The sequence below is a fragment of the Piliocolobus tephrosceles genome, chromosome 13 (genome assembly GCF_002776525.5).
Source record: "Piliocolobus tephrosceles isolate RC106 chromosome 13, ASM277652v3, whole genome shotgun sequence".
In the NCBI taxonomy this organism is placed as follows: Eukaryota; Metazoa; Chordata; class Mammalia; order Primates; family Cercopithecidae; genus Piliocolobus; species Piliocolobus tephrosceles.
In genome coordinates this window covers 56,260,617-56,279,619 of record NC_045446.1, presented here as the reverse complement: position 1 = coordinate 56,279,619, position 19,003 = coordinate 56,260,617, and the positions used below count along the sequence as shown (strand labels likewise).

At 37.7% G+C, this 19,003-nt stretch overlaps 1 protein-coding gene across 1 annotated transcript in view; it reads right to left on the bottom strand.

Moving 5' to 3' along the window:
- The window catches only part of STK33 (serine/threonine kinase 33), a 217,579-nt gene that overhangs the window by 135,517 nt on the left and 63,059 nt on the right, over positions 1 to 19,003 (bottom strand). The window contains exon 2 of the mRNA XM_026454003.1: positions 10,822 to 10,970. The gene's annotated coding sequence lies outside the window, so the exon portion shown is untranslated. The remainder of the gene's footprint in view (positions 1 to 10,821; positions 10,971 to 19,003) is intronic.

Genomic DNA, 19,003 nt, shown 5'->3' with positions numbered 1-19,003 from the left:
GGCTTCACTGGTGAATTCTAAACTCATTTTATAAGATCAGCATTAGCCTGGCCTGACACAGTGGCTTACGCCTGTAATCCCAGCACTCTGGGAGGCAGAGGCGGATGGATCACGAGGTCAGGAAATCGAGACCGTCCCGGCTAACACGGTGAAACCCCGTCTCTACTAAAAATACAAAAAATTAGCCGGGCACGGTGGTGGGCGCCTGTAGTCCCAGCTACTCGGGAGGCTGAGGCAGGAGAATGGCGTGAACCCAGGAGGTGGAGCTTAGGCGCCACTGCACTCCAGCCTGGGCGACAGAGCAAGACTCCGTCTCAAAAAAATAAAAATAAAAATAAGATCAGCATTAGCCTGATACCAAAGCCAGATAAAGATACCATGAAAAAGGAAAACTACATGACAATATCTCTGATGAATATAGATGTAAAAATTCTCAACAAAATACTAGCAAACTGAATTCAACAGCACATTAAAAGGATCACAAACCATGACCAAGTAAGACTTATCTCTGGGATGCAAGGATAGTTCAAAATATGAAAACCAATCAATATGAGACACCATATTAACCGAATTGAAAATAAAATCACATGATTGTCTCAATAGATGCAGAAAAGCATTTGGATAAAATTCATGACCTGGATAAAATTCAAGACCTTTTCATGATAAAAAAAAAAAAAAAAAAAAACTCTCAACAAACTAGGAATAGAAGAAAACAATCCCAACATAATAAAGACCATATATGAAAAGCCCATAGTTAACATCACACTCAATGATGAAAAACTGAAAGCTTTTCTTACAAGATCTAGGACAAGAAAGACATCCCACATTCATGGATAGGAATAATTAATATTGTTAAAATGCCCACACTGCCCAAAGTAATCTACAGATTAAATGTAATCCTTACCAATATCCCAACAGCATTTTTTACAGAAAGAGAGCAATCCTAAAATTCACATGCAACCACAAAAGACCACAAATTGCTAAAGCAATCTTAAGAAAGAACAAAGCCAGAAGCATCACACTTCCTGATTTGGAAATATATTACAAAGCTATAGTAATCAAGAGTATAGTACTGCCATAAAGATAAACATATAGCCTAATGGAACAGAATAGAGATCCCAGAAATAAATCCATGCATATATAGTCAACTGACCTTCAACAAAGATGCTAAGAATACACAATGGAGAAAGAACAGTCTCTTCAACAAATGGCACTGGGAAACCTGGATATCCAAATGTAAAGGAATGAAATTGATCTTTATCTAACACCACACACAAAAACTCAAAATACTTAAACTTAAGAAATGAAAGTGTAGCATTCCTGGAAGAAAATATTTTGATATTGGCCTTGGCCATGATTTATTGGATATGACACCAAAAGCACAGATAATAAAAGAAAAATAGACAAGCAGGATTACACCAAACTAAAAATCTTCTGCACTATAATGAAAGCAGTCAACAAAACAAAAAAGGCAATCTACAAAACGGGAAAAAAATTTGCAAGCCATATATCTGATAAAAGATTAACATCCAAATTATATATAAGGAACTCTAACAAGTCAACAGAAAAAATAAAATAATCTGATTTTTAAATGGGCAAAGGAATTAAATAGACATTTATCAAAAGAAGACATATAAATAGCCTACAATATATGAAAATGTGCTCAAGATCACTAATTATCCAGGAAATGCAAATCAAAACCACAATGAGATATCTCAACACAATGTTTAAGGTTAGAAGTGGCTTGGGTTTTTATTCAGAAGTTTGATAATGTTTTGGTGACCAGAAATATGCCATAAGACCATAAATATGCCATACTTCACTCTTATTTAAATCAATCCACCTATTTTGGTAAAATTGGTTTTGTTACACTTCATGCACTTAAAGTCAAAGTGTTCAAGAACCTATTATTGACATTAAGGACTTACTGTTGCCAATATGGTAGATCTTATGTTAAATATTTGCATCACAAAAATAATACTACTAATAATAAAGAGGCCAAGAGGAAACTTTTTGAGGGGATAGATGTGTTTATAGCATACACTGCAGTGATGGTTTCACAGTTGTACCCTTATCTCCAAATTTATTAAGTTGTACATATTAAATATGTACAGTTGTTTGTATGTCAATTATACCTAAATAAGCTGGATTTTTAATGTGAAAAAAGGATAAATCTAACAAAAATAACTTTAAGCAGAAAACTGTAAAGCATTTTGAATAATATAAAAGAATATTTAAACAAATTGAAGGACATACTATGTTCATAGATTGAAAGATTCAGTATTTTTTAAATGAAGCTCCCCCTAAGCTGATCTAGGGATTCTGTAAGATCCCAATCAAAAGCCCAATAGGTGTGTATACGTATACGTGTTGAACAAGCTAATTACAAAATGTATATGTAATGCAAATTGTCAAGGATAGCCAAAGACAATCTTAAAGAATAAAAAGTGGGAGGACTTTCTCGATCAGCCATCAGTGCTTACTTAGCTGTATTAGCACATATAGTATTTGTTTAAGAAGAGCCAAACAGATGAAAGATACAGAACAGTGACACAGAAACAGACTCACAGATATGGTCACTTGATTTAAAACAAAGACGACATTGCAAAGCAGTGAAAAAATTATGGCCTTTTGAATAAATGGTGGTGAGAAAAACACATATTCATATGAAAGGAAACCCGAATTCTATTCTACACCATACATTAATACTAATTTCAGGTGGATTTTAAATCTAAACCTGAAAGGCAAAACAATAAAGCTTCTAAAAGAGAATACTAGAAGATGCTTTATGACCCTGGGGTACAAAAAGATTTCTTAAATAAAATGCAAAGACGATAAAGCCTTAAGAATTGCTGTTCATCAAAGATACCATTAAAAGAGTGAAAGGAAAAGCCAAAATGAGAAACGACATTTGTGACACACATGATAAAGAGCTTATATTTAGAATGTATAAAAACTTCCTACAAATTAATTTCAAAAAATAGGCAACATAATAGAAAACTGGAAGAAATAAAAAACTGCAAGGGGCACTTCACAAAAGAGAATACCCAAATCCCAATAAACATAATAAAAAGTGCTAATCTCATTAGCAATCAGGGGAAAGCATGTTAAAATCACCATAGGATACCACTACACACCCACTCACATGACTAAAGTTATAAAGGCTAGCAAAAGCAAATGTTGGCAAAGAAGCAGAAAAAAGAAAACTCGCATGCACTACTAGTTAAGAAAGCTATTTAGGCCAGGCGTGGTGGCTCATGCCAGTAATCCCAGCACTTTGGGAGGGTGAGGCAGGAAAGTCACAAAGTCAAGAGATTGAGACCATCCTGGCCAAGGTGGTGAAACCCCATGTCTACTAAAAATACAAAAATTAGCTGGTCATGGTGTCAAGCCTGTAGTACCAGCTACCTGGGAGGCTGAAGCAGAAGAACCACATGAACCTGGGAGGTGGAGGTTGCAGTGAGCCGAGATCGCACCACTGCACTCCAACCTGGGCGACAGAGGGAGGTTCAATCTAAAAAAAAAAAAAAAAAAAAAGAAAGAAAGAAAGTTATTTGGTACAACTGCTTTGGAAGACTATTTAGCATTCTCTATTAAAGATATGCGTATCTTATAACTCAAAAATTTCTCTCTTATGCTCTCAACAAAAAAGTGTGCAGATGTGCTCCAAAATACATGTACTTGAATATTCAGAGCAGTATAATTCATAGCAATAAAAACCTGGAGACAACCCAAATGTCCATCAACAGCTGAATGAATAAGATGGTACATTCATTTAATGGTTTATTATTCTGCATGTTTGAAAATAACTAGTTATCAAAAATATCAAATACCTAGGTATAAATCTAATGTAAGATGTGTAAGACATCTACACTAAAAACACACATACACAAAAAGAAAATAACTAGTTATATGTTACATCATTGATGAATCTTACAAATGATACTGAGAAAAAAAAAAAAACCCAGACAAAAATACATATACTGTAGGATTGTTTATATGTTTTTTTAAAAAAAGGTAAAACTAGAGATGCATACTTAAGTGGAAAAAAGAAAACATGATTATTGTAAAAGTAAAGATAGAGATTTCCTCTTTTTTTTGAGGGGGGGGGTGCGGGGATTGAGTCTCACTGTCACTGCCCAGGCTGGCATGCAATGGCGCGATATTGGCTCACTGCAGCCTCCGCCTCCCAGGTTCATGCAATTCTCCTGCCTCAGCCTGGGATTACAGGTGTCCACCACGACACCTGGCTAATTTTTTTTTCTTTGTATTTTTAGTAGGAACGGACAGGGTTTCACCACGTTGGCCAAGCTGGTCTAGAAGTCCTGACCTCAAATGATCTGCCCGCCTTTACCTCCCAAAGTGCTGGGCTTACAGGCATGAGCCATTGTGCCCAGCCAACTTTTAAAGGATAGAGGGAAAGAGCCGGGCGCGGTGGCTCAGGCCTGTAATCCCAGCACTTTGGGAGGCCGAGGTGGGCGGATCACGAGGTCAGGAGATCGAGACCATCCTGGCTAACATGGTGAAACCCCGTCTCTACCAAAAATACAAAAAATGAGCCGGGCGTGGCGGCGGGCGCCTGTAGTCCCAGCTACTCGGGAGGCTGAGGCAGGAGAATGGCATGAACCCGGGAGGCGGAGCTTGCAGTGATCTGAGATCAGGCCACTGCACTCCAGCCTATGTGACAGAGCAAGACTCCGTCTCAAAATAATAAATAAATAAATAAACAAACAAATAAATAAAAGAGGGAAAGAAAGCTATACAAACTGGCTGGACCCTGAGGCAGGGCTTCTGGAATGTTGACAAAGTTCTATTATTGATCTGAGTGATGGTTACGTGGGTGTTCACTTTGTGATAAATCACCAACCTGTACATTTTTTGCTTTGTACATTTTTCTGTTTGCTGCTATGTTTCACAAGAAGTGAGATTTTTGTTTTGATTTTGTTTTGTTTTGTTTAACGGTATCCCAAGGTATTTCCCCAGAAAGAAAAGAGGATTGGGGTGGAAGGCATAGTTCACAAGTAAGCTGCAAGTAAGCTGTTGCAGGAACTTGGAATTAAACAAAATACTGTGCTTTTCTGAGGGTTTATTTATACAAAACAATACATAGTAAACAGATGGTGGCTCTTAGACCAGAGCAAGATAACCAGAAAAGTTATTATGTCTAAGAAGTTTCCATAGACATAAGGCATAGAGAAGAAACAGTAAAATCACAGAAGCAACCACAATAGCAATGACTATACAAGTATTTTCCAGAAGAAAGAGCCCACTTACCAAGAGACTTCCACTACTACATTTCCTCTGGTAAGGTGATCCCTATGGTGCTATCATAGAAATAGATGCAAAAGGCTAGTATAGGTGACCTAATTAAATATTCAAATTATATAAATTATCCCCATTCTTATTTCATATTCCACACACAACCTTCTGGTTGTAATGTGTTTTTTCATGACGTTTACCTACAGGGAGAGAATCTACTAGTCAGGTATGTAAGTATAATGTGCATTGGATAGTGTTATACGTGGGTTTCTCACGAGCTTTGTTAGTATTGAGAAAGAAAAGTGGCTCAGAGCAGTCTGAGGAATGCGAAGTATGCAAAATGTATCAGGCCCAGAGAGTCATGAGCATGAGACTTCCCTCAGGTTCCCTGTACCCATGCCTGGAAGTAATTGTTTAAAGGCATTTTGTTTTTTCTATCCTTTCCTATAGTTTCCAGACTAGCTGATAAAGTATCTAAAAAGCTACCCTAAGTTGTACAATTATCCTTCACCCGTTATCCTCATATTCCTGGAATTTGTGATACAAAAAACAATGTATAGCCAAACAACAACTTATGTTATTTTAATGAACCAATGTAAATGATTGCTAAACAATTTAGGAACTGCCCCCTAACTTACTGTTTTCCCACTGGTAACTGCTGCTAATCCGAGCATATATTCAGGGCAACTTGAATCTATAGCTCCTGGGCTTCAGTTTTCAACCATGGCCTAAATAAACTCTCCATTTGTATTAATTTTGCCACAGCTTCTTCCCTTAGGTCAATGATATCTATCAGTAATCTTGAACCCAAATATTCTGGGATAAAGACAAGATAATATTTATATGCCTTTAAGACTAAAGACCAAAACCTGGAACATTAGTCAATTCACGACAGTTATGAAAAAGACCTCTTGGCCTTCTGTGGCCGTATCACTTTGTATCATGTGCACATGTTTTTCAACTCAAAGCTTTTACGGTGAGTTCTGTGGTATGGCTGGAGAATACAGTGCCAGTAGGTGAGCCCAAAAAGGCACATGGAAGACAAACTGAAATGTCTGCATACGAGCCTATTTTAGTTTATTTAAGGAAATAATATGTGCCAGGTAGTGTACTGAGCACTTGCTATAAATTATATCATTTAATCTTTACAGTATCACTGTGTGAGTATTATTAGTGTTATCATTATCCCCGTTTTTTATAATAGTATCATTATCTATTTTTCAGATGAGGAAACTAAGTCAGTATGGCTATATGGCTTGCCCAAGGTCACATAGGTAGTAAACAACGAAACTAGAGTTTGAATCCCAACAGTCTGATTCCCTCTTGTTCTTAACCATTAAACTGTTTTCTCTGCTACAGTATAAAACTATTTAGTATACGAGGCCATTTATTCAATAATATTTACAGTGTAGAGAGAAAGATTCTAGGAACATGGTAGCCTGAAAACATAATTGCTGATGCTTCTCCTAACTCCAAACAAACTAACTCTTTTAGTTCCTGGGCCAGTAGGCAGGTAGGGCCTAGAGAGTGTGAGTAGAACCTCTGCTTTTATGGGGTCACAGAGAAAGCTAGTGTAAGACTTTTTCTCTGCTAACTCAAAGGATATATTGAGGTATAGTGGCAAAGAGCCATAGGACAAGAATCAGAATTCAAGGTTCCTAGGAAAAGCCTGGTCTTGAGAGATTTATGGGCCCCTGTAATAGACATAATAATGCCTCCCTCCCCCCAAGTTATCCAAAAAGCTCATCCTCTGAACCTGGGAATATGTTTCCTTACATGACAAAAAGCTGTTGTTGATGCGATTATCTAGTGGGCCCTAAGTAATCACAAGGATCCCTATAAGAAGGGGAAAAAAAGGGCAAAGGTAATAGTAGGAGATGTTATAATAGGAGTGTCAGAGTGATGCAGTGTGAGAAAGACTCATTAAAGATGAAAAAAGGGACCATAAGCCATGAAACGCAGGTGGCTTCTAGAAGCTGAGAAAGGCAAGGCAATGGATTTTCTTCCAAAGCCCCAAGAAGGAACACAGCCACGCTGACACCTTCATTTTGGCCCAGTGAAACTGATTTCAGACTTCTGACCTCCAAAAAAATAAGATAATACATTCATATTGTTTTAAGCCACTAAGTGTGTGGTAATTAGTTATATGAGCAAGAGAAAACTAGTATATTCCCCCAAAAAACAGACAGAGCTGGATGTTTTTAAATGAACATGCTGGTCTTCCTGGCTCAGATGAGCTGGTGCAAGAGGGGGTGGAAAAGGTATGTGAAGTCCTGCCTGCTCCTTAGGATGGAAGAGAGGCTTTGCATCTATAAAGATGAGAATGTGGAGAGCATCACACAGTATCCTGACATAGAATAAGAATGTGTAGTATCGGTGCAAAATAAGGAATAAAAACCTAATAATAGTCTGAGGCAAAAATTACCACACTGGTTTTTTTTTTTACACTTAGGTATTAAGGAAGGAGGTATTAAGTATTAAGGTCAGACATGGGGAGACAGCAGACAAAAGAGCATTTAAAGGTCTCTGGTGGGGAATCAGGAAGTAAAAGCACTCTAAAGTAAAAGGAAATTTACTGGTAAAGAAAGAAGAGAGGGTCCTGGTGGGGGAAATAGTTGAAATTTTATTTTCTTGTACCAGTGGAGAAATGTGTATTTATTACACATATTGGAAAAACAGAGGGAAAAATCTACCACCACCACCACCAAGAATAAAAAAAACTTAATTATTTGGAAATTTAGAAACACTTTAAAAGTGCCGTGATAAAGAGAATATAAAAACTGAAATTACAAACAGAAGACAAGGAAGAGGAAAATGTTTCATAGCAAACGTAATAGGATGCCATGAAAGCCAAACTTAAAGGAAACCTTATAGCTTCAAGCTTCAAAAGCATTTCTTTTTTATTTATTCTTTTTTTTTTTTTAGACAGAGTCTTGCTCTGTTGCCCAGGCTGGAGGGCAGTGGTGCGATCTTGGCTCACTGCAACCTCTGCCTCCCAGGTTCAAGTGATCCTCGTGCCTCAGCCTCTCTGAGTTGCTGGGACCACAGGCACCCACCACCAAGCCCAACTAATTTTTCTACTTTTAATAGAGATGGGGTTTTGCCATGTTGGCCAGGCTGGTCTCGAGCTCCCGACCTCAGATGATCCGCCTGCCTCAGCCTCCCAAAGTGTTAAGATCACAGGCGCGAGCCACCACACCCGGCCTCAAAAGCATTTTTTATAAGGCAAGAAAGATGAAAAAGAAAATTAGTGCTCACCTTTAGCAACTAGGAAAGGAAAAATTAAATACACAGAAAGTAGGAAGAAAAAATGAACAAAGATAAAGCTTCAATTAATAAAACTTAAATATCTCAAATTATAAAATGAAGAAATCTAAAAACTGATCTTTGAAATGATTAATAAAATAAATACTCCCCCAACTTTGCTTGAAGGAAACTTAAGAGAAAAATATATAAATGATTAGGAGTATAAAAAAAATCATAAGTACAGGCAAGAAAGACACTAAGGCAATTATAAGACAATAGTACCTGCAATTTTGTGTGCTATATACAAATGCTGCATAACAAACTACCCCAAAACTTAGTGGTTTAAAACAATTATTTTATTATGCTCACAGATGCTTTAGGTCAAGAATTCAGGAAGGGCTCAGCTAGGCTGGGTTTGTCATGTGATTACGTTGAGATGACAGCTGGGTTGGAGCTTTGTGAAAGTTCAAATTAGACTGTTTATCCAAGATGCCAACTGGCTGTCAACAGACGCTGGCAGATGGCAGGAGCTGAGCTGGAAGTTTAGCTTGGCCTATCAATGGGGATCCTTACATATGGGCTCTCCAGCATGGAAGACCCAGACTTCCTACATGGCAGTTGAGTTCCCCAGAGTGAGCCTCCCAGAGAACTGGGGAAAAGCTGCATAGCCTTTTCTGAACCAGCCTTAGAAGTCAGCATCACTTCTGCCATCCTCCAGTGGTTGAAGCAGTCATAATCCTCCTGCCTAGACCCAAGGAAAGTAGGCATAAACTCACATCTTGATAGGAATGTCAAAAATTTTGCAGAAATGTTTAAAACCACTACAGCAACAAATATGAAGGCTAGAGGACATAATTTTCTAGCAAAATGTAAATTCCCAATCATGACCCAAGAAGCAGAAAACTTGGATAGATCAAATGCCATAGAAGAGATAAGAAAAGTGATTAAAGATCAGCCATTAAAGAAATGCATCAGGTAGTTTCCCAGCTGGGGGTCTATGAAACTTTTAAAGAAGAGAAGTGTAATATTATTTAAACCAGGGACTTTCCAATTTTAGTGAGCCTCAGAATCACCTCCAGCTAATAAACACACATTCCTGGGTGTCATCCCAGACTGATTCTGTAAGTTTGGAGTACAGTACAGGGATCTACATTTGTAACATGCACACATGTGATGCTACCACCACTTATTCACACAATTCACTTTGAGTAGCACTGATTTAAACCAGGAGTTAGCAGCCAACTATGGCCCAGTGGCCAAATCTGGCCTGTCACTTGCTTTTATAAATAAAGTTTTATTGGAATACAGCCATGTTTATTCATTCACTTACTGTCTATCTCTGCTTTTGCACTACAATGGCAGGGTTGAGTAGGTATGACAGAGACCATATGGCCCACAAAACCTAAAATACTTGCCATCTGGACCTTTGCCCAAAAAGTTTACCACGCCGTGCCTAAACCACCACCTTATTCTACGTCATTTATACCTCATTATATTTTCCCTTTTCCAAACTTAAGCAGGCTTTTTGGATATTCTGCTGACATATTCACTCCATTGGTTAAGGTGCAAAACTAATATGACAAATAGTTTTCATGGCACAGGCTATCTGCACTGCACAACAACTAAATCACTATGTTGAAGAGGATGTGAGACTGCCCAAGCTCAGCAGGAAACAACGTTGCAATTGATTAGAGATGTCTCCTACACATTGAAAGGGTAACTTGCAGCATGCATGCTGTGTATTTGCTAACCCTGACTATAAAATATATAAGGTTTACGATTATTTTCAAAATCTGTTGGATAACGGCAACAAAATATGAATGTAAGGCACCCATTTTTTAACTGCACCATTAACAATATATCAGATTTTGCTCCAAAGGCTATGGAAGTTATTGTAATAATATGCAAATATTTCACACTCATAAAAAAGTCAAAAAATAAACCCATTTTGTGATTTTTATCAGAGTATAATACAAACCAATTCTGCCATGTTTGTACACAAGATTTCTGAGATTGATGTCTGCTCTTGAAAGAATACTAATAATGTTTCAAATGCTATAAACCAATATTTTATCAGTTGAAAATGTCCTTACTGTCAAAACATCTTTCAAAGATGCTAACTCTAAACTTTGAGGTAATTTTTGCACATTAACACCCTTTTCCCATAATGTTAGTTCCAAAATAGTGGCCCAGAATATATCAACAGCAGAAATTATATTTCAAGATTTGCGTATTTACATTATTACTTAAAAGAAAAAAAGTCTGTTCTAGGCAAAAGAAATATGGCACAAGAAAATATGTGTACATGTTTGTTACCTTAGGCAGAAGAAAAACTGCAGGTGAAAATTTCCAGTGTGGGTAAGCAACAATTAAATACCAAAACCCAGTAAAGCCAGAAGTGAGCAGCAGAGCTGCCACAGAGAGCACTGAAGGTGGCACCAGAGAACTAACCCCCAACGAAGGTCCTAGAAGAAAGAGGTGAAGATCAGCCAGGCATGCCCAGACATGGAGTTTTTCTCACCACTGTAGTCCCACATGAACAAAGCCTGGCACACAGAAAAAACACCATTAATATTTAAGAAAGGAAAGATAGAAAGCATGAAAAGTAAAAGGGAGGGAAGGCAGAAGTTCACAACAAAAAGCCAGAGTCTTCCAAAACATTCCTACAGAGTTGTGGCTCCATTCTAATTACCAGATGGTAGTGTACAGAGCAACTAGGAAAGATGACTGGTAGTAAATAAAACTTTTCCACCAAAAATGAAGATAACTGAGGAATCAGCCTCCAGTTGCTAAAGGACTGACGTGCCAAGAACTGGAGCAGTTCTGCAAAGGACACAATGGCTCCTAGCATATCAGAAGCAAGTGTTTGTCTCTCCCAGTTCTATGTGCACTGAACCCAAATATAAAGACAACTAAACATCCAGGAAAAATAAAGACCCCCAAGAATTCCAACCTTGATATGTAAGATAAAGTTTTATTTATTACATGGTTTTGTTTGTGGTTTTATTTATTACATGGGTTCTCTGGTAACCCGGTATTAATAATACATAGCAAAAGAAAAGAGGGGCAGAATATCTGCTGTACAGTTGACAATATTTGTCCAGGCATGCTGGGTGAAATGTATCAACAAAGCAAGGTAATTCCAAATTTTATCTAGCATGGAAGCATTCAGAACTAGAGAGTCCATGTTTATGCCCCCAAACTGTATATTACATGTATATAATGTGTACAGTAATCAAGTCAGGGTATTGAAGGTGTCCATCACCTGAGTACAATACATTTTTGTTAACTATTAATTACCTTACTCTGCTATCAAACACTGAATTTATTTCTTCTATCTAACTGCATGTTTGTACCCTTTAATTCAGTTCTCTTCATCCTCCCTCCTCCCCACATTCACCCTTCCCAGTCTCTGTTCGCTTCCTTTCACTGTATACCTCCATGGGATCAAATTTTTAGACCCCACATGTAAGTGAGAACATGTGATGTCTGCCTTTTTGTGCCTGACTTATTTCACTTAAGATAATGACTTCCAGTTATATCCATATTGCTGCAAAATGATATGACTTTATTCTTTTTTATGGCTGGAGTATTCCATTCCAGTATTCCAGTATGTATGTATGTGTGTATATACATATACAGTGGAACTCCCAGGTTCATGCCATTCTCCTGCCTCAGTCTCCCGAGTAGCTGGGATTACAGGCACCCACCACCATGCCCGGCTAATTTTTGTACTTTTAGTAGAGACAGAGTTTCGCCATGTTGGCCAGGCTGGTCTCGAACTCCTGACCTCAGGTGATCGCCCACCTCAGCCTCCCAAAGTGCTAGGATTACAGGCATGAGCACCACACCTGGCAGGGTCTTGCTATGTTGCCTAGGCTGGTCTGAAACCAATGGCCTCAAGTGATCCTCCCACCTCAGCCTCCCAAAGTACTGGGATTACAGGCATGAGCCAGCAAGCCTGGACCCGCTTTTTAAAATTTTGTTTCAAGTGTGTTCATAATTGCTCACTGAAGCATTTTTTACCATGGCTGCTTTAAAATTCTTGTCATATAATTCCAACACTTGCGTCATGTCAATATTGGTGTCTGTTACTGACTTTTCTCAATCAAGTTGAGATTTTCCTGGTTTTTCGTATGATGAGTGATTTTCTGCAGTATCCTAAACATTACTGCTTAGAATAATGTGAGATTAAAATGGACACGTGCCAAGCGCGGTGGCTCACGCCTGTAATCCCAGCAGTGGGCCGAGATCATGCCACTGCACTCCAGCCTGAAGAACAGAGTAAGACTCTGTCTCAAAAGAAAAAATAATTTAAAAAAAATAAATAAATAAAATGGATATGTAACTAATGAATCAGAAGCTTCTTGAGTAAAAACAAATTTAGGGGCCGGGCATGGTGGCTCATGCCTGTAATCCTAGCACTTTGGGAGGCTGAGGCAGGAGGACTGCTTGAGCTGAGGCATTCAAGGACAGACTGGGCAACATGGCAAAACCTCGTCTCTACCAAAAACACAAGAAGTTAGTTAGGCATGGTGGTGTGCACCTGTAGTCCAAGCTACTCAGGAAGCTGAGCTAGGAGGATGGTTTGAGCCATGGGAGGCAGAGGTTGCAGTGAGCCAAGAACGTGCTATTGCACTCCAGCCTTAGTGGCAGAGCCAGACAGTATCCAAACAAAAAAAAAAAAAAAGAGTAACGGCCAGGCGTGGTGGCTCAAGCCTGTAATCCCAGCACTTAGGGAGACTGAGACAGGCGGATCACGAGGTCAGGAGATCGAGACCATACTGGTTAACACAGTGAAACCCCATCTCCACAAAAAATACAAAAAAAACTAGCTGGGCGAGGTGGCAGGCGCCTGTAGCCCCAGCTACTCGGGAGGCTGAGGCAGGAGAATGGTGTGAGCCCGGGAGGCGGAGCTTGCAGTGAGCTGAGATGGCGCCACTGTACTCTAGCCTGGGCGACAGAGTGAGACTCTGTCTCAAAAAAAAAAAAAAAAAAAAACAAAGAGTAACAATAACAAAAGCTAATATTTAAATAGCATGATGTGTCAGGCACTATAATGAGTATTTTACACATATTAACTCATTTAATACAACAACCCTATGAAGTAGGCACTATAATTATCTAAATTTTACAAATGAGGAAACTGAGGTTAAGTAATTTGCCTGCAGTCACACAACTAGTAAATGGTAAAGCTAGAATATAAATCCAAAGCATCTGCCTCCAAAGTCCATGCTGTTGAAATCACTATGCCATCATGCCCCCAGTAATGCATTACTGTAGCTTGATTTGTGTAAACATGTCATTGTTTTCCTATACAGGGAAATGTTAGGGTGAATCTTGTCAGTCTAGTCATCACAGGTATTATAAAAGATTACTTTGTTGCCACCAATTAAAGAAAAAAGCCAGTAGCAGGCATATTTTTAGAAAAACAAAAGGCTCAAGAAGATAGGCAATTTTACGGGAATTTGGCAGAGTGACCTAACCTAACAAGATGTGCTCTTTCCTACATGAGTGTCTAGTGCTCAATGAACGCTTGTTGAATGAATGAACACACACACATATGCATGTCTCTAAAGAATGAAAGATAAACAGGATGTCAGCTACTTTTTAAAAATGTCAAAAAGGGAAAGAATATGGAGTTATGATCTCCTAACAGGAGGACTTCCTAAAAGTCAAGGGTCCGGAACTCGCTTGACTCAGATGATAATTACAGGCCAATGAACCACTGCTATCTGGCCAATTAACCTTTCTGACAACAGAAGGATGTCTAAAAACTAAGAGAAATGTTTTCAAATATTACTGATAATATAAATTGAGTTTAAAAAATTTAAGATTTGTCCAGAATCTCTTCTTCCCTTGATACATAACCTATCCAAGAAATATCAGCTCTAGCCAGAAGGATTTTACTATTATACAACCTGTAAAGTTTACAGAAAAGGTATTCTCAGGGAGAAAAAAAAACAATAATGACTTTCTGAAAAAATAAAATTGTAGATAACTTTGTTAAAAAAAAAATGTAAAACCAAGTAAAAATTAAGATTCTCACCTAGCCCATTATCACAGAGACTTACACTGCTATCAAGCCCCTTCCTCTAGGGGCTTAAAGGCAATCTCTGACACTGTGTTGCATCTCAAAATGTTCCCTCAGTGAGGTGATGAATCTCTCTTGCCCTGGTCTGATGAGGCCATGAGTGATCATTTAAGAATCAGTGTATCAGTGAATAAGGTAAGGGAGCAAGCCAGCTGGCCAACATAAGATGAAATACTTGACCTGGAGACACCACCAAAGTCTCAGCAAAAACAGGCTATGTCCTACAAACAGGTAGGAAGCTTTTCACTTTTAGTCTGAAACAATGGAGCACCCCCAAAACATCAATATCAATAAATAATAGTAAACAACCCAATAGTTTTGGACTGCAACAGGATAGCAAAAGATTTGGAGAATCTACCTGAAATTGCTTCTTCATCATAAAGAATGCCCACCCCTTAGCAACGGATGCAATAATTACTTGACATTAAGATAGCCATATGATTTATTTGGCATTTAACTATCATGACTATACATAAAGGAACTCTGTGAGGTTACATTATGCCCTTAATAGCTAACTCATAACTTAACTGTAGTACACAAATAGGAGCTAATATAAATGCTAAGCTTCTATAGACAAATAAATAATATTTGATGTACCATCCTTCAGTGAGCCACAAACTGAAAGAAAGATTATATGATCAATTCAGGCCTGAAATCCTTAGCGCACTGTTGGTGGGAATGTAGATTGGTACAGTCATGATGGAAACCAGTACGGAGGTTCCTGAAAAAATTAAGCACAGAACTATCATACAACCCAGCAATCCCTCTTCTGGGTGTATACTCAAAAGGGAAGACCTTTGGTTCACCTCATAAATATATATGCACTCTCATGCTGATTACCGCATTATTCACAATAGCCAAGACATGAAAACAACGTAAAGGTCTGTCAGCGAAGGACTGGATAAAGAAACTGTTGGCCAGGTGTGGTAGCTCATGCCTGGAATCCCAGTGGTTTGAGAAGCCAAGGTGGGAGGATCGTTTAAGTCTAGAAGTTTGAGACCAGGCAAACAACATAGTGATACCCAGTCTCTACAAAAAAAAAAAAAAAAAATTTGTAATTATCCAGGCGTGATGGAGTGTACCTGTAGTTCTAGTTTCTCAGGAGGCTGAGGTGGGAGGATCGCCTAAGTCCAGGAGTTTGAATGAGCTCTGATCACACTACTGCACTCTAGCCTGGGTGACAGAGCAAGACCCAGTCTTTAAAAAAAAGACAAATAAATTTTTAAAAAGAAACAGTGGTGTGTATACACACAAGCATATACACACAGGAATATTATTCAACCTTAAAAGGCAAGGAGATCCTGCCATTTGCTACAACACAAACCTAGCGGATATTAGGCTAAGTGAAAAAAGCCAGACGCAGAAAGAAAAATATCACAGGCTCTCACTTATACATGGAATATTTAAAAAGAAAGAGCTCAAATACCAGAGCACAAAACAGCAGCTACCATGGATAGGCAGGGGGTGGGAGAGGAAACGAAGAGATGTAGATCAAAGGATACAAAATACCAGATATGTAGGGTGAACAAGTTAGAGATAATATACAACACGATGACTAAAGTTAATCAAATTGTATTGTATTAGAGATTTCAGTTAAATAACTAAATTTTAGTTGCACTTGTCATGAAAAAGTAATTATGTGAGATGAGATATGTGAATCAGCTTCACTATACTACCCATTTATATATATCTCATAACATTGTTGTAAACCTCAAATATACATAATACATTTTTTTCAATTTAGGTTTGAAACAACATTTTACAATGCAAAATAGATGAAACAATTAAGGACCTGTAAAGAATTCAGTTCAGATATTATGCCTTTTAAAATATGAATTGAATTAAATTATATCATTACTTGAGAAATGTGTACATTTCAATGAACATATTATTTTAAAACTGACCTAATTTACCAATAAAAGAACAAGAGGCTTTTCATCTCTCCTTTTCCATAGAGGTTTTTTAAAAAATAGTTCTCAATTTCGTGACTCAGTACTATAATACAGTTTTACAATTTTACATTTCCTGCTTTATCTGTTGAAGCAAGATAACTCAGTAGCTATTGTCCAGGTGGATTTTCATTTCACCCAGACCACGGTTTTATACAAAGTAAATTTTCTAACTTCAGAGAACTTAACAACCACTCCTAATCAGAAACTCTTCAGGAAACACCAAGAAAAATAGCCAATGAAAGAAATTCTGTTTAAGTACAGTATGAACAACTCCTTACTAAATAGCTTTTCCCCCAACTCCAGTGCATAAACTATGTTCCATACATATCTTTATATCACTATATATTTTGAAATTTAAAAAATATAAAACTATACAGTCCTAAATTCATTGCTATTTTACTTTTCATTTGTTCAAATGTTTTACAACTTATGTCTGTGGTACTACAAGCCCCTCCAAAAGACTTAAATTGTATTAAAATACTACTTTCAATTTAAAGAGCAAAATATCTGAGAAATTAAGGTCACAATGTTAGAGAATCTAATGGAGTATGGATTTCTGCTTGAAGTACTTCAACCAGAAACCTCAGCAATCTTAAATCTGTCTCTCCTGGATATAGTAAGTTTTAAAGCTTTGAATGAATTTTCAGACTATGTTTCACATCTCTCATATCTTCAGAAGAAGATGCAGCAGAGAAGCAAAGAGAACAGTCTCTATAATAATGGAATTTTTATGCAGTACCAATAAGTTACAGAGCCTTTAAAACAAAAGATGAATAGGATCATTTTTAAAGGAGGAAAAATAAGCATTAGAAGGTTTCTTTGTAAGAATTTGCTCACAGGTACAAAGTACTTTTCAAAAGATCAAGAAATAGTAGGTTCTTTGATTCAGGATGTCATAAATGTTACAGAATCACGATTAAATCAACTATTAGTTTTAAAATATAAGGGTTTTATTTCAATATTTCTATGATAAATGTGGCTAGTTCCATATGTCATCATGAAACCTAACTCAATTTTCAGATAGGGCACTGCCCAGGAAATACTGACAGAGAAAAATCACATGGAACATGTACAAATCTGAAATAGGGAAACAACACAAAATACATTTCAAAAATATTGCTTTTAAAATGTTTGTCATCTAAAACAGTGGTTCTCAACGGAAGAGATTTTGCCTCCCAGGGGATGGCTGACAATGTCTGGGGACATTTTTAGTTGTCACAACTAGGCGAGTGCTACTGGTATCTAGAGGGTAAGAAACCAAGGATGCTGCAAAACATCTAAAATGCATACGGCTGCACCACAAGAATCACCCACTCCAAAATGTCAATAGGGCCAACACTGAGAAATACTGACCTTTTTAAAATAATAGCAAGTACATGATCAAATATGCTTGAATGATGCAAAAATACTTGCCAAATGAATTAATGAATTTTAATAAATGAAAAGATTTAGTTTTCACTTTTTTTTTTTTTTAAGTGTCACCCAGGCTGGAGTACAGTGGTACAACCTTGGCTCACTGCAACTTCTGCCTCCCCAGGCTCAAGCGATCCTCCCACCTTAGTCTCCTGAGTAGCTGGGACTACAGGTACACACCACCACACCCGGCTAATTTTTGTATTTTTTATAGAAATGGGGTTTCGCCATGTTGCCCAGGCTGGTCTTGAACTCCTGGACTCAAGCAATCCACATGCCTCAGCCTCCCAAAGTGCTAGGACTACAGACATGAGCCACTGCGCCCGGCCTGGTTTTCACTTTTTATAGCTTCTTACTACTCCATCAATGTGATGCCGCCCGATGCAGACTCTCTTTTGTTCTCAAAATATTTATCTAGTCATTCATTAGATTCCCCTAGGGTGGCAAATCTGACTAAAGAGATGAAAAATCACTCGTCCATTAAGGATCTTGCCCTATGATATGGTTTTCCAAGGAATCTAAAAGAGGGACACATATTCACCATTTAATTATCACTCAAACATTTCAAATTTCTTCAGTGATTAAGAGTTCAAAAATATATTTTTAACTATGGGAATTAAAACACTATTATTTTATTTGGCCACATTTGTTCATAAACCAAGTTATTTCAAATTTACAAGTCAAGATCAAACAAGTACAATTTAAATACTCTTTAGAAAATACTCATTGTGATTCTGTAATTTGCAACATGGATGGAACTGGAGATTATGATGTTAAGTGAAATAAACCAGGCACAGAAAGACAAATATCACATGTTCTCATTTATCTGTGGTATCTAAAAATCAAAACAATTGAACTCATGGGCATAGAAAGTAGAAGGATGGCTACCAGAGGGTGGGAAGGGTGGTGGGTGGTAGGGGGAAGATGGGAATAGTTAATGGGTACATAAAAAAATGGAAAAAATGAATAAGACCTATTATTTGATAGCACAACAGGGTGACTATAGTCAATAATAACTTAATTGTACATTTTAAAATAA